Raw genomic sequence first — 17,264 nt, 5'->3', positions numbered from 1 at the left:
TAACACGATAACTTGAGTAAATTTGGAGGTATCTTGATGAAATTTGGTACGTAGGTTCCAGGGCACTCATCTCAGATCGCTAATTAAAATGAACGATATCGGACAATAACCACGCCCACTTTTTCGATATCGAAAAAAAAGTGCGATAATTCATTACCAAATTCGCATTAAGCGATGAAACTTGGTAGGTGAGTTGAGCTTATGACGCAGAATAGAAAACTAGTAAAATTTTGGACAATGGGAGTGGCACCGCCCACTTTTAAATGAAGGTAATTTAGAAGTTTTGCAAGCTGTAATTTGGCAGTCGTTGAAGATATCTTGATGAAATTTGGCAGGAACGTTACTCTTATTACTTTATATCTGCTTAATAAAAATTAGCAAAATCGGAGAACGACCACGCCCACTTTTTAAAAAAAATTTTTTAAATTCAAATTTTAAATAAAAGTTAATATCTTTACAGCATATAAGTAAATTATGCCAACATTCAACTCCAGTAATAATATGGTGCAAAAAAATACAAAAATAAAAGAAAATTTCAAAATGGGCGTGGCTTCGCCCTTTTTCATTTAATTTGTTTAGGATGCTTGTAATGCCATAAGTCGAACAAAAATTAACCAATCCTTGTGAAATTTGGTAGAGGCTTAGCTTCTAGGACGATAACTGTTTTCTGTGAAAAAGGGCAAAATCGGTTGCAGCCACGCCCAGTTTTTATACACAGTCGACCGTCTGTCCTTCCGCTCGGCCGTTAACACGATAACTTGAGCAAAAATCGATATATATTTACTAAACTCAGTTCACGTACTTATCTGAGCTCACTTTTTATTGGTATAAAAAAATGACCGAAATCCGACTATGACTATGAAAATTACGAAAAATGAAAAAAATGCCATAATTATATACCAAATACGAAAAAATGTGAAAACATGGTAATTGTATCGGTCTATTAACGCAAAATATAACTTTAGAAATAAACTTGGTAAAATGGGTGTCACACCTACCATATTAAGTAGAAGAAAATGAAAAAGTTTTGCAGGGCGAAATCAAAAGCCCTTGGAATCTTGAAAGGAATACTGTACGTGGTATGACATATATAAATAAACTAGCGGTACCCGACAGATGATGTTCTGGATCACCCTGGTCCACATTTTGGTAGATATCTCGAAAACGCCTTCACATATACAACTAAGGGCCACTCCCTTTTAAAATCCTCATTAATACCTTTAATTTGATACCCATATCGTACAAACACATTCTAGATTCACCCTGGTCCATCTTTATGGCAATATCTCGAAAAGGCGTCCACCTATAGAACTAAGACCCACGCCTTTTTAAAATACCCATTAACACATTTCATTTGATACCCATATCGTACAAAAAAATTCTAGAGTCACCACTGGCCCACCTTTATGGCGATATCTCGAAAAGGCATCCACCTATAGAACTAAGGCCCACTCCCTTTTAAAATACTCATTAACACCTTTCATTTGATACCCATATCGTACAAATAAATTCTAGAGTCACCCCTGGTCTACTTATGGAGATATCTCGAAAAGGCGTCCACCTATAGAACTAAGACCCACGCCCTTTTAAAATAGTTATTAACACCTTTCATTTGATACCCATATCGTACAAACAAATTCTAGAGTCACCCCTGGTCCACGTTTATGGCGATATCCCGAAAAGGCGTCCACCCATAGAACAAAGGCCCACTCCCTTTTAAAATACTCATTAACACCTTTCATTTGATACCCATATAGTACAAACAAATTCTACAGTCACCCCTGCTCCACGTTTATGGCGATATCTCGAAAAGGCGTCCACATATAGAACTAAGGCCCACGCCCTCTTAAAATACTCATTAACACCTTTCATTTGATACCCATATCGTACAAACAAATTCTAGAGTCACTCCTGGTCCATCTTTATGGCGATATCTCGAAAAGGCGTCCATCTATAGAACTTAGGCCCACGCTCTTTTAAAATACTCATTAATACCTTTCATTTGATACACATGTCATACAAACACATTCCAGGGTTACCCTAGGTTCCTTTTACAACATGGTGATTTCCCTTACTTTGTCTCCACAGCTCTCAACTGAGTATGTAATGTTCGGTTACACCCGAACTTAGCCTTCCTTACTTGGTATTTTCTTCTACTTAATATGGTAGGTGTCACACCCATTTTACAAAGTTTTTTCCAAAGTTATATTTTGCTTCAAAAAACCAATCCAATCGCCATGTTTCATCCCTTTTTTTTCGTTTTTCGTAATTTTCGATATCGAAAAAGTGGGCGTGTTCATAGTCCGATTTCGGCCATTTTTTATACCAATACAAAGTGAGTTCAGATAAGTACGTGAACTGAGTTTAGTAAAAATATATCGATTTTTGCTCAAGTTATCGTGTTAACGGCCGAGCGGAAGGACAGACGGTCGACTGTGTATAAAAACTGGGCGTGGCTTCAACCGATTTCGCCCTTTTTCACAGAAATAAGTTACCGTCCCAGAATCTAAGCCCCTACCAAATTTCACAAGGATTGGTAAATTTTTGTTCGACTTATGGCATTAAAAGTATCCTAGACAAATTAAATGAAAAAGGGCGGAGCCATGCCCGTTTTGAAATTTTTTCTATTTTTGGATTTTGTTGCACCATATCATTACTGGAGTTGAATGTTGACATTATTTATTTATATACTGTAGAGATATTAAATTTTTTGTTAAAATTTGACTTTAAACAAAATTTTTTTTTTTTAATTGGGCGTGGTCGTTCTCCGATTTTGTTAATTTTTATTAGGCATACATATAGTAATAGGAGTAACGTTCCTGCCAAATTTCATCAAGATATCTTCAACGACTGCCAAATTACAGCTTGCAAACTTTTAAATTACCTTCTTTTAAAAGTGGGAGGTGCCACGCCCATTGTCCAAAATTTTACTAACTTTCTATTCTGCGTCATAAGTTCAACTCACCTACCAAGTTTCATCGCTTTATTCGCCTTTGGAAATGAATTATCGCAATTTTTCTGTTTTTCGAAATTTTTGATATCGAAAAAGTGGGCGTGGTTATAGTCCGATATTGTTCATTTTAAATAGCGATCTGAGATGAGCGCTCGGGAACCTACATACCAAATTTCATCAAGATACCTCAAAATTTACTGAAGTTATCGTGTTATCGGACGGACGGACATGGCCAATCAAATTTTTTTCGATACTGATGATTTTGATATATGGAAGTCTATATCTATCTCGATTCCTATATAACTGTACAACCAACCGTTATCCAATCAAAGTTAATATACTCTGTGTGCAAAGCATGCTGAGTATAAAAATCGTCGGCCAAACTAGAGTTAACGCGAGAATGTTACGTATACGCCGTGGATGCCGTTTAATGTGCGGATGATATGCAATTTGAATTATAGAAAAAGGCATGCACAAAGAAACAGAACTGAATTTGCGGCTGGTGTGGTGATAGCGTGTTCCACCCACCACAACGAAGATCCTGGGTTCAAACCCCGGGCAAAGTAAAATCGAAAATTTAGAAACCAGTTTTTTAATTAGAAAAAAAAGGTTTCTAAGTCTAAGGGGTGACTTGTGATTTGGCAAACCCTCCGAGTGTACTTCTGCCATGAAAAGTTTCTAAGTGAAATCTCATTTGCCTTGCAGGCGCCGTTCGGAGTCGGCAGAAAACATTTAGGTCCCGTTCCGCCAATTTGTAGGAAAAATTAAAAGGAGCACGACACAAATTGGAAGAGAAGCTCGACCTAAAATCCCTTCCGAGGTTATCGAGCATTGCAGTAGCTTAATATACTGAATATCTCCGAGATAGATGTGTACTATCAAATAGAATTTAGGCAAGTTTTTCTAAAGCGGGCGGCATCTCGGCGCTTTGGTTTTGGTGGTATGAAAATTCCATCCTCTTCAACAAACCCCATTCTGAGTCAGCGTAAAATAGCTTAGTTTGGGTAAAAATTAACTAAAAGTTGCACCTCAATAAATATATTTTTTTTAATTATGTGAATTACTCCATGTTTAGTTCCTACATTCAAAAAGCGAAATAAGTGATCACCATTAATTTACATTTTCTAAAAGAGGTATGTCGAATGACAATTTTAATTTTTTGACCGAAAATAAGCGAATCCTACAGTTCTTGGACCAAACATATGCGGGAAACTGCGATTGAAATTTAGAACTAAATATTTCCAAGGCGTTAGTGTAGGACAGCTCCAAGCTTTAAGGAGGTAAATAGCTAACTATTCTACAAGTCTTCAAATTATTTATACATACTTAACTACAAAGTTTTACTTATCAGCAACTAAGATACACATATGCCTCTTGTTAGCGGTACACTTATTCCCCTAAAACGAATGTGGCCACGTCCGTACATTGCCAACGTGTCGTACCTGATCTTTCTACAAGGAAAAATACATCGAAATGTTTTGAGTGACCTTCGGCTGACATGATAGCTTTGAGAACCGATTTCTCCAACATTTGATTTTTTTTTTTTCGATTTTTTCAATTTTAGAAATGTCTCGAAAAATTTCCGTTCCGCAAAGTCCCTAAATCTTTCTAAAAATAGATTTGACCTGCAATTAAATAGTAAAGCAAATAGGCTGCCTTAAGTGCTGCAATTTGGAAGAAACAAGTAGTTTAGGTAAATTTTTAAAGCCGTTTGACAAATCATCTGCTGTATTATGTGGGGAATAGATGACCCTGGAAAAGAAATAATCACCAAGATCATCACCAAAATACCACAAATTGCTCCCGAAAATGTGTTCTTCTTACGTTTATGTAAGAAGTTCTCGAAAACTAGAGCCAAATAAAAGGTTTAACCCTATATTCAGATTCTGGGCTTGGAACTTTTTTTAATTTTATCGGCATGTAGTACCTTAAACTCGAGATTTTCGCCTTACAAATGCTTACAAACTAATTTCCGTTGATAAGTACGTACTTTTAATGAACTTGTTACTCATGACGACGAATATTGAAACAGCTTTCAGTTTAGTACATGGTGCTAGTAAAATCAACAAATAGGTTCTGTTGTTCTTGACTTAACGGAGATTCGGTGAAATTGGTCGAATTATGGTTAATTTAACCGAGTTCTTTGTCAAGCGAACAAATTATGTATATTGGAACGATTTTCCGTCATCCCTTGTCAAATTTGGTTTTGAGACAAACCGGTTTCGGCGTTGTGCCATCATCAGTGTCGATTTTCGTTCTGATCTGTTGTTGTCATTTGTCCTGTATTTATAGTTCGTAGGTATATGAGCAGGTATTGTCAAATTGATGCTTGTGTATATTTAGTTATGTGTATGTGCTGTGTGTTCGTTCAGAACCGAGGGTGGTTTACTAATCGATTTGTGTGGCTGACTGGGGTAGGTAGAAATCTGTGATTTTAGTCGTTTGACCTTCTTTGTCGGTTTTTTGTTTTGGTGTGTTAATTGTTTTGTGTTTATTTGTTGTTGTGCGTTTGTCTGTTGTACCTGTGTGACTAAGTTGTTTCCTGTGTATTTGGGTTGATTTTACCAGTCTTTTTCTTTCAGTGTTTATACGTACATATATGTACATATGTATCTTCAGTGTAGTTGAGACTTTACAGGTCGCTTGTGATTATACGGTAGTTTGTGCATTGCCAACTTATTTGTTGAAAAGCCGAGTTTTGCATTTTTATCACTAGGACCAATCCACATGTTAGTATACCAACAAATTAACGTTAAATAAGCACCAGTTTGGCGGAGACTTACAATGGAGTTGCAACTTGCACAAACAGGAAAATGAAAGGAGTCCGGCGAGAGGGCATAGAAACAATATGTATACATATACACATATATGCAAGGGGAGAGGGGTGTATTTTTCACAACATCATATAATTTTTGTTTGCAATTTCATCGCTTATTATTGAAAGGGCACGTGTCCACATCATCGACTATTAGGATATCTGGTTTCGTCTTCCTTCCCGCTAGCTAGCGATGAAGAGAATTATTCCTTCCACAGCTAAATCAAACTCTGAATGTCAACTACTACGTCGCTATTATCATTATTGAAAGAATCTGTCACGGTCTTCCCTCATCCTCCGAATTTTTTGGTAGAATTTTCGCGCCTTATTCCTATCAGCCAGCATCTGAAGCTCCTTGCACTTATGCTGTTAGGCCTCAGACGTTTTCCGACTAAATACGTAGCGCGACATTCTTCGTCGTACCAGTTAGTGGTTTTGGCGGGTTTGCTGGAAACCTATTGTGTCAGCAGCGGCGGTACGTAATGGGAGCGGAAAATTTGCTCTCAGAGAGCAGACGCGGAAGCCGAGTGCAGTAGTCATGCGCTGTCTGTTTCGTGGACAGCTTTTTGCGAACAAGCTTTCATTGTGTCACTGCGCAACTTTCTTCCGCCGCCTGCTTCTCACAATTCAGTAGAGGTATCCCTCATCCTCTGCTTCTCAACGGCTGTATTGACTGAAATACGTCCATTCGCATATCATAACCTAGCCAGCAAAGCCTTTAGGTTGACAGAACAGGATAAATCTTGCTTAGAACTTATCTTTCGTCTTCTCTCGACACCTTCAATTATTCCGAGCCTTAAATCTGGACAGGTGTGATGAGCGACTTGTAGAGTGTGATTTTTGTTCGTCGTGAGAGGACTTTATTTTCAATTGCCTACTCAGTCTAAAGTAGCACTTGTTGGCAAGAGTTAATCTCCGTTTGACTTCTAAGCTGATATTGGTTTTGCTGTTAATTCCGGTTCCCAAATAGATGAAATCCTTCATTGTACCGAATTAAAATCCGTCAACGGCGACGTGGCTGCCAAGGCGCGAATACGCCGATTATTTGTGGAATGACAACAAGTACTTCGTCTTGTCCTCATTTACCGCGAGACCCATTTTTTGCTTCCTCATCCAATCCAGAGAAAGTAGTACTCAGCGCACGTTTGTTAAGACCACTAATGTTAATATCGTCAGTAACCCTGAGGCTCATGGGGGCTTAGAATATACCCGCGGTAGGTATGTATACCTGTCATAAAAGACGACTAAAATCAAGGCTCACGGCCCATGACAATAATTTTTACTATAATATTTTTTTTTTATTTTTCTATGATTGAAAAATCGTTTTTTATTTTGGTATAGAAAATAGAAATTTTGTTCAGACACCTTCCATAGCAGGACAGATAGATCCATTTCGAAGGTCGCTTAGCCTTCATTATCAGTACGCCTTAGGGACACTGCGCTAACCGTTTAGCAACTCTACTCTATTTTCTATTCCAAATTAAAAACACATAGTTTTCAATTATAGAAAAACTAAAAAAGCAATAGTTATCATAAAAATGATTTTTATCATTGTTATTTTGTTTTATTTTTATTTTTTTGGTACAGTTCCTTCAGAAAATAAACAAAAGATTTTGAAACTATTGGAAATGATCGCAAGAAGATATAAAAAGGACATAAGCATCATATCTTACACGAATTTTACGTATGAGGAAGCTGTTTTCCAAATGGGGCCGCGTTTAGTCTTTGACCACCTCCCAAGTTGTTCATAACATTGAAAGAACCTGTGGATTGAAGTAGGATTTCTGGCCCCTCTCTTCAAAAATTTCAAAACCGAGTTCCGTGGAAAACGATTTGGGTTCGATGAGGAAGTGATTTTCGAAACTGAAGCGTATTGTGACGGCCGTACTACAAAAAAGTAAACAAATTTTGAGAAGCGTTGCATTGATGGTATCGCTCTTTAAGGATACTATTATTTTGATGAATGAATTCGAATTTTGCCAAAAGAAATATGGTTTTCTTATTTATTTCAAAGACTTTTCTACCCATAGCCACAAATTATCACAATAAAACTAACTTTCATACTATAAATTTATGTAATCGGGTTTTTAGAACCACACTAGAGGTGTACTAGAGATGTCATATATAAATTTGGTTGGAATGGGATAGAATTTGTCATATAAAGATCTGTCATAAAATGTTCCACAAATACAAAATTTGTTTGGAAACAGTCTATAACAGTGTCCCATTTTGGTCCCATTTTTCTAAATTAGTGATCACAAAGTTATGTTCTTCATGAGCGAGTGAGTATGTTTTCAAGGCTTTTACGCTTGCAATGCTTTATCGATACAATTCCCAAAAAGGGCATGAGGTACGAGTTATTGCCAAACATCGAATTGTATTGGAGATATACATATATTCGCAAGTAGCCATGGTAGATGCTAAAACTCCTACAATTGATCATGATTTTCATACACGCACGGCTGAGAAAACAGCACAAAGGAATTCAAGATATCAAAACAAAATCTGCTTCAAAATCGCCAGGCTCATTTCCTTGTAGGCTTTTTCTTTGATTTTGATGTAAATACAGTGTCAGCTAAAAACGTTATCGCAAAATCAATCCATACAAACTAATCCACATTAGTTTATATATCTATGTACATATGTATATCAAAATGATACTCGCACGTTATATACATACATACATATAGTTTTGTTTTTACATTTGCCGGCACAAAACCAAATTTCATATATTCATTCATCCACACCATGTTGACATGCGTCGGTGTAAAGTTGCGGTTGAGTCGGTTTTACCGTAACGAAAAGTAATTAACTTTCGGTTTTGGTAACACTTCAATGCTTCTAGGCCATTAAATACACATAACTTTCTACATATGCATTTTCTTACATTCCCTTACTGCATTTTAACCATTGCGGATGAGACTTCGTTTACCGCAAGGCAGGATGTTTGCTTGTAAATGCGTATACGACAGCTTCACATATACATACATACATACATATTGGTACATTTGTAGAAGAACTCATATGCACAAATAGACTGAACATATGGCTATACATACATAGATAAATGAAGTGTCAAAAGTTAGTGTTGCTTTAAAAATGAAAACGGCGAAAGCAACAAAAAAAGAACTGAACCTTGAAGCAATTTCAACGTGCAACATTTCAACAGCACACTACAATGCTATAAATTACAATTTTTTTTTTCTTTTTTCTTGTTTGTTTTCCTCACTATGCATCCATGCTTTCATTTCATCATTATGAGTTTGCCTATGGCTGCGAAAGAAATCTGTGGTTTCAATATCTAGTCATACTGGGCGTATAAATTACGTCAAATTCCGTTCCTGCAAAATGTTTCCACATAGTCTTGAAATATTTACCGCATTTGCTGCAATGTGTTAAGTTGAAAATCAAAAATGGGGCTCTTACCTGAAGACAAACTTTACCTTTATAAGATTAAGTATTTAATACATTTATGTACATTATGTGGCACATGTCAGAATAAAAACTTATATTTGAAGTATGTGCAAAATAGACATGCCTTTGTATGGGATATTAAAAATTCATATCATTCTTGGTAAGTCAATTGAAATTTCAGAGAAAGTAAAATATTTGAAAAGAATCAAAAACTACCTTTACTATTACTAAGGGTTAATCAAAAAATTTAATATCATACTTTCAAAAAATTACACTTTCAAAATTAGATCCTTCGCACGGGACACGTGCGCAATTGAGTTTTTAAACTTTTATTTTGTCATCTCTAAGGACTGGGATGCCTACAAATGCAAAAGCTGCATTAGGAAGTAAAAAGGAATCATGGGAACAATACTGTGAAAACATGGTGACAACAAATGGGGTATCAAGACTTCTTAAAATACTATCTGGGTCAAACGTAGCCTCAAGTAACATAAAGAAGTCTGGCAGCTTATGGAACGACTTCAGTCAAGAAACTTTGGAAGTCTCGGTGGAGACATACGTTTCCAGGATTCTCCGGAAAGCGGCGTCACAAATATCTCAGAGCAGGATAGGATACTTTTGCGAATCTTAAGAATTATACGCCTTCTGCTATCGTTCGAATCACTGAACTGTCGAGTGTTCTATATAGAAAATGATCTTTATTAACAGCAGTACTATGGCATTAAATCCACACAATTTAACGAATACGCGTACTTCACTTATAGCGTGGTAAAATCAAACTGACTGACGATTCCTTACCGTTCGTTGCCCTCACATATACTCTCATTTGCCGCGTTCGCCTCTTTCTCCCAGGGTCTGGACTTTTCGCGAACAGCCGTCTCGAATATTTGCTTATTTAGTTCTTCTTTCTGTATTTCATGTTGGATTTCGCAATATACACATACATTTACCAGTTGCTTGTGTAATTTCATATGCACTCTTTATTGCTGTGTATATGTGTGTGTTGTTGTCTGCGCTTATTGTTTCTGTACATGTGAGCGAATAATTTTTGTCTTATCAGTTTACATTGCTGTTGTGGTTGTGCCCCATTTATTCGCTAGCAGCATAGTGATATACCGGAATTGCATTCCAGCCTTTCAAATCGGCGCGACCGAACATTGCAAGCCGCTTGCGACAAATTGATACCTCATATATGTATTTATTTATTTATTCATCAGTCTACAAATTAAACAATTATACAGACCAAATATACCGACGCTTAAATCTCAGATGTAATACACGATATAAACAACATAAGCAGTCATCAATTTTAAAGTAATATTTAAACAGTATTGAATTCAATTCAATTAAAAACTTAGAAGTAAGCAAAAGATAAAATGTTGTGAATGTGTTAAAATGTACTCATGAAGGAGCTAGTAAATAATAATTTATGAAATTGACAATAAAGCAAATTAATAGTAGATAAAATATATACAGAATAGAATTTATACAGAGTAAATTTGATTGCGTACATATAAAAATAATGATCACAACTCAATTTTGCAAACAAGCTTCAAGTAACTGGTACTTCATATTTGAAACAGAGGGTTGAATAGTATATCACGGTGTAGCGTTCTTTGCTTCATTTCGAATTATTGGTATTTTTTAATACCAAGAAACGAGTCGCAGACGTCTAAATTTTTACAGTGTTTATTAAAATCACGACATAAACAGTGAAGTGGTTCGTGCATTTCATAATTCGACCTGCATGTAGCTACAAAAATTGATTGAAAATGTCTAGATGGCCTAATAGGAACGTTAAACTTAATTTCACCAAGCAAAAGTGGACTATTTATTGACCCTCTTATTAATTTAAAAATAAATAAGACACCAAGCATCTCCCTGCGGCTCTGCAATGTAGGTAGCTGTATTAATTTTAACCGGCTGCAATAGGGGGGAAGATTTTTAGAAGGATCCCATGGCAAGTGTTTTAAAGCGAAAAGCAAAAATTGTTTCTGAACCGATTACAGCTTGTCAGAATGACCCTGATAACGCGGATTCCAAATAATTGAATCATATTCCAAAGTAGGTCTGACCAATGTGGTAAAAAGAGTTTTTGTAACGTATAGGTCATTAAATTCTTTAGACCAACGTTTAACGAAAGCCAAAGTACTTTTAGCGCTATTCACGCAAGATTCAATATGAGGTTTAAAATCGAGTTTTGGGTCCATTGTAACGCCTAAATCAATAAAATTAGTAACTTGCTTGATTACATAGTCGCCAATAACATAATCATGGTATTGGAAGGACTTCCTTGTAAAACACATGAACTTACATTTAGGTAGGTTTAGTGACATGGCGTTTACATTACACCAGTCACCAAGACTATTCAGGTCAGCCTGAAGACATGCCCTATCCACGGGTGAGCGGATAGGCATTACAAGTTTTACATCATCAGCGTACATCAACGGCTTGCAGCTCTTCAAAACACTAGGAAGGTCATTAATGAACAACAGGAACAAAACCGGACCAATATGGCTGCTTTGGGGAACACCAGAAGTTACGTTTATGAACCTAGACCAACAATTATTAAATATAACTGTTTGTTTTCTTTCCCTCTCATAAGAAGAAACCCAAGATAGAAGCAAAGGAGGAAATCCTAACCGATCAAGTTTGAATAAAAGTATAGAATGAGAAACTTTGTCAAATGCCTTACTAAAATCAGTATAAATAACATCAACTTCACAATTAGTCTTAAAACTGTGGGATACAAAGGTTGTGAACTCTAGCAAGTTGGACACCGTTGATTTACCCTTGCAGAAGCCGTGTTGTGACAGGTCAATTAATGAAGATACTCTAAAAGCAATCTGTTTTGTTATAATCAATTCAAATAGCTTAGGAATAGTGTTGAGTTTGGCTATGCCTCTATAATTTATAACCAACGTTCTGCTTCCATTTTTAAGCAGTGGTATAATGAATGATTCTTTCCACTTCTTGGGGAATACCCCTTGCTTCAGGGACGCATTAAACAAACAGGTTGGAGGTCGATATAAGTATCGAGCACAAGATTTCAGCACTACCGACGGAATATGATCCGGACCACTAGAGTAAGAAATTTTTAGATTTTCCAGATGAGTTAAAACATCATCAGTACATATATATGGAACTGCCTGGGAATCCAGAGGAGAAAATCTGAAAGGATAATTCGATGGCGGGTAATCATAGGTGTTTGAATAATTAGATTCGAAGAAATCCGCAAACATGTTAGCAATTTCGAAGCTATCGTTGGAAATCTGATCATTTAGCTTCATTGTAGAAGGAAACCCTTTTATCTTCCTTTTTGAGTTAACGAAGCTGTAAAACGACTTAGGATTGACAAAAATTTGTATTTTAATCCTACTGATATAGTTCTTGTAACAAATTCTGTTTAATGTGTTATATTTGTGACGTAAAATTTAGTAGGCCGCATAGTCAGTCATTGATCCAGAAAGTTTGTAACGTTTGAATGAACGCGTCTTCTGGTTTTTCAGGCGTTTCAATTCTTTAGTGCTCCAAGCCGATGATGATTTAGCAGTGGTTTCTGACGTAGGTATGCATTTTTTAAATATTCCGTATAATACATTATTAAAATGGGATATACTGTCATCAATATCCCCATCGTACTCAGGCCAATTTATTCCCGATACTTCGAGCATTACTTTAGACCAATTGGCTTTTCTAAACAGAAATCGGTGAGGGGTATTTCGCACTACGTTGGACGAACGCTCAGATAAATTGTAAGATTCCATAAACATCGCGAGAGCAGGATGATACACATCTTCAGGCAGGGCAAGGGGGTTGCATCGATTTACAAAACAATTTGAATCGTCTGAGAAAATTAAATCCAAGCATTTACCGAATTTATTCTAAATGTTGTTAACTTGAAAAAGTCCAACATCTGCAAACTCGTTTAGGAAATCATAGTCAATAGCACGAGAAGAGTAGGGACTAGCTTCCCATCGATAAGACTTCATGACACATATGGCAGATTAAAATCGCCAAGTACAGTGACAGAATCACAGGCCCTGGCAGTACTGCACACAGATTTCACTATTGAGGAATGATTCAAATATAAGGAAATGTCAGATTGTGGGGGAACGTAGTTGGCTATAAAATATTTGTAGGTTGAGGAAAGTTTTACTCTTACACAAAGAAGCTCAGCATCCTCAAAGTCAGGAAAATGTAGTTCCTCCGCGGAAAACCTAGTGTGAACGGCAATTAACACACCTCCACCAGCTCTGGCCAGTCGGCCTTTTCTAAACACTTGAAACGAACTCGATAAAACTTCAGCATTAAAAACTGTTGGTTTTAGCCAAGTCTCAGTAAAAACGAGTACATCATAAGAACTCTCATGACTCCGTAGAAAAATTTCCGTTAGTTTGGTATTCAACCCCCTAACGTTCTGATAAAATATACTAAGTGAGATATAATTTACGTTTGACAAGACATAATTTAAGTTTGTGCCACTTCTGGAGTGTTGTCTGGCAAGTTTTTTAATGCATTTAAAGTAGCGCGGTCACGGTTCGACTTTCTAGTAAACAAATGCACCACAGAGTGCTTCGGCCAGAAAGTAGAATCGAGTACCCTATCAAAAAATGTGTCAGGAACTAAGATTCTGAAAGAAGAGATCTCTCTCCCAGACTTAAAGTTAAATTTATAAACATTAATATTGCTGTTAAGTTCAACACCAAGCTTTGAGCATACGTAGTTAGATATATCAGCTTCCGTCAGCGATGCGTGGAGCCGTGATACAAAAATGGACCTACGGGGGGAACAGCAGTCACCTCCCTAGGAGCACCAATTTCTAAAGCAACCGATTCAGAAACAGGGGCTGTGATTGGTGCTGCGAGTGCGGTTGTTGTTACAGCAGTCGAATCATTGCCAGAATTGGGTTGAATAGCAGGAACATTAACAGCATCAGAATCATCAGCATTAACAGAATTAGTGCTGTCCCCAACAGCATTCACTTTGTTTTTTGAAGCTGGAGTCTTGTTCTTACTAGACATTGCAAAGTTAGCAGCAGCACTGGGGATAACAGTTGTATTGAGAATATCATCAGTATTAACAGGTGCTGTCAATCGTTTAGCATAAAACATTTGTGTATTGAAATCATGCGAGGGGGTGGCTGAGTGTAAGCAAAAAGGCTCACTATTGTTATCAGCAGAAATTGGACTTGCATACACAGGTGATCGGGCGAGCAAGTGGCAATGTATACATGGCTGCATTAGTGTAGGTGAAATCGATAGAGTATGAGGTTTGAGCGCGCAACTAATATTACCACTACTCAACGAGTTCGGATTAGTGATAGAGCTAACAACATTTTTTATTTTATTTATGCCATCAGCCATCACCTCCACACACCTTTCATTGTTTTTGTTAGAGTCGTCTTCATTATCTTTAAAAAGTTTTTTGATGACACTTTTCATATCAGCCATCTCCGCAAACAAATCCTTAAATTTAAGGTCCAAGGCAAGCATTGTGGACTCCATTGTAGCTTTATGGGATGCCAACACAGCGTCATAGGCGTTACAAAGCTTGCCGTAGGCGTTTAGGCAATCCGCGCACATATAAATTAGGTGGCGGTTCTTCATAAGCAAATTCACGTCGTACTCTGAAAAGTTGCCATCACAGCAAGAACGATGGTTGACTTTCTTTCAAAAGACACCACAAGGCACAATAAGGGTATCCGAACGCGAAAAATGCTTGTCACACTTGGCACAATATTTATCCATTACACCAGATATCGTGATAGGTAAAATAAATAAAAACTGGATGAAAATAATAAAAAACAGAGGGCGAGATAAAACACGTCTGTTCGGCACGAACGCAACTATGTACAGCGTGTTTTGTAAAGATGCCTGCAAGTTGGTCATGTTATCAAAGTCTGGAGAATTGTACAGGTGGTGTTCATTCCTAAAGCAGAGGAACTAAACTACTCCACAGCCAAGCACTACGGGCCAATAAGCATTTCCCTCTTCATCAATAAAGCACTAGAGAGACTTATCGACCTGAGAACAAGAGGCAATGTAAATATCTTTAAAATGGACCTAGACCAGCATGCATACCCGAAAGGCAAATCAGTTGAAAATGACCTTGTCATCGAGAAATAATTGAACAACGTTCCAACGGAGGCCATCTGCAGTGCACTTATATGAAATGAAACCCAAAACGATAGTTTTGGTGGTTAATGAAATTCTGGAAATTATTATGGCAGAAAAACTCCTGCCAGCGATTGGCGCGCTCATGAATACGGCACTTCGAGGCCTTTCGCGCAGCGCCGGTCAAAACGGACTACGTTACCCCAAATCCAACAAAAACGGAACTTGTCCTGTTCACAAGAAAAACAAAAATTCACTCCTTTAACTCACCGAGGCTGAACGTCGCAACGACAAATCTATCGATGGGAACCAACCAGGTTGATTTTGAGGTGTCAAAGTCCTTATGGACATGGAAGGGAACTAACTTACTTCTAAAGCTATACAAATCTGCAACGAGAGTATTTACGGGTACTCCGTAGAAGCTGTCTGGATGAGGAGGAAGAGGAGTCTATTAAACATTTTCTTTGACGATGTCCAGGATTCGCAGAGGTTGGGAAACTAAACTCCATATAGAAAGCAAGTGGTTGGTTGGGAACCACTAGCAAAGAATCTGGTTTTACGAATCTGCCGCCACTCGGCACTCCCAAAGCACTCACTATGGACACGCCCTCTTAAACTAACACTCGATAATACGTAGTGTCAAGAAACTGAAACTAAACGACTATAGAAATTTAGAAACCTTGCTCATTTTTTGTAATTCTTTTTTTTAATTTTATATTAATTTTACACTTTTCTTCATCCTTATATTGAAGTGTGGTATATTTAGAAATTATTGGCAATGAAAACTTATAAGGGAGCAAATTGAAAATCTGTAAAAATTACCGATTTTCCATGGAATGCTCATAAAAAGTGTTCCATTTAATACATGACTGTTCTAAGAAAATTTAAAAAGAGTTAATGTGAACATAAGGATCATACGATTTACTGATATGTTCGAAGGAAAATTTATTCACTGTATAATGTTTCTAAGCATTTAAATCGTTAAGCGTTAATGCAGGGTAATATCCGAACACATCATTACATGATTATACTCATCGTGCTTTGCACACAGAGTAAATTAACTTTGATTGGATAACGGTTGGTTGTACAGGTATAAATTAATCGAGATAGATATAGACTTCCAGATATCAAAATCATCAGTATCGAAAAAAAATTTGATTGAGCCATGTCCGTCCGTCCGTCCGTTAACACGAGAACTTGAGTAAATATTGAGATATCTTCACCAAATTTGGTACACGAGCTTATCTGGACCCAGAATAGTTTGGTATTGAAAATGAACGAAATCGGATGATAACCACGCCCCCTTTTTTATATATATAACATTTTGGAAAACACAAAAACCTGATAATTTAGTAAATAATACACCTAGAACGTGGAAATTTGATGTGTGGACTGATATTTAGACTCTTGATAAAAATTTTTAAATGGGCGTGGCATAAATCAAAAATCGCTAAACCTGCCGTAACAAACTTTGGCATAGAGGTTGCCTTTACTATAAGGAATGATTTGAAGAAAACTTAACGAAATCGGTCAAGGACCACGCCAACTTTATATAAAATATTAAAAGGGTCGCGGACGAATAAAACAAGCCATATCTTTGCAAAAAGAGCTTTATATCAATGGTATTTCATTTCCCAAGTGGATTTATAACAACAAATAGGAAAAACTTCAAATTTTTAAAAATGGACGTGGCACCGTCCCTTTTATGACTAAGCAATTTTTAAGTCGAAGAGAAATTAGCGGATCGTAATAAAATTGGGTACACAAATTTTCCCTGTTGCAGGAAATATTTCTAGAAAAAATGTGCGAGATCGGTTAAAGACCACGCCCACTTTTATATAGAAGATTTTTAAAAGGGTCGTAGTCGAAATTAATAAGCTATAACCTAGCAAACAATTGTTTTGAATCAATGATATTTCACTTATTAAGTTTTACTGTAAGAGGAAATGGGGAGACATTTTTCTTT

The 17,264-nt window shown here is 36.9% G+C and overlaps 1 protein-coding gene across 1 annotated transcript in view; it reads left to right on the top strand.

The window, feature by feature from the left end:
* LOC137248160 (uncharacterized) overlaps positions 1-17,264 on the top strand; it is a 427,220-nt gene that overhangs the window by 375,563 nt on the left and 34,393 nt on the right. The gene's annotated exons all lie outside the window — the stretch shown is intronic.

This window comes from Eurosta solidaginis, chromosome 4 (assembly GCF_040869045.1).
Source record: "Eurosta solidaginis isolate ZX-2024a chromosome 4, ASM4086904v1, whole genome shotgun sequence".
NCBI classification, from domain to species: Eukaryota; Metazoa; Arthropoda; class Insecta; order Diptera; family Tephritidae; genus Eurosta; species Eurosta solidaginis.
This window is presented reverse-complemented; position numbering and strand designations above follow the sequence as displayed.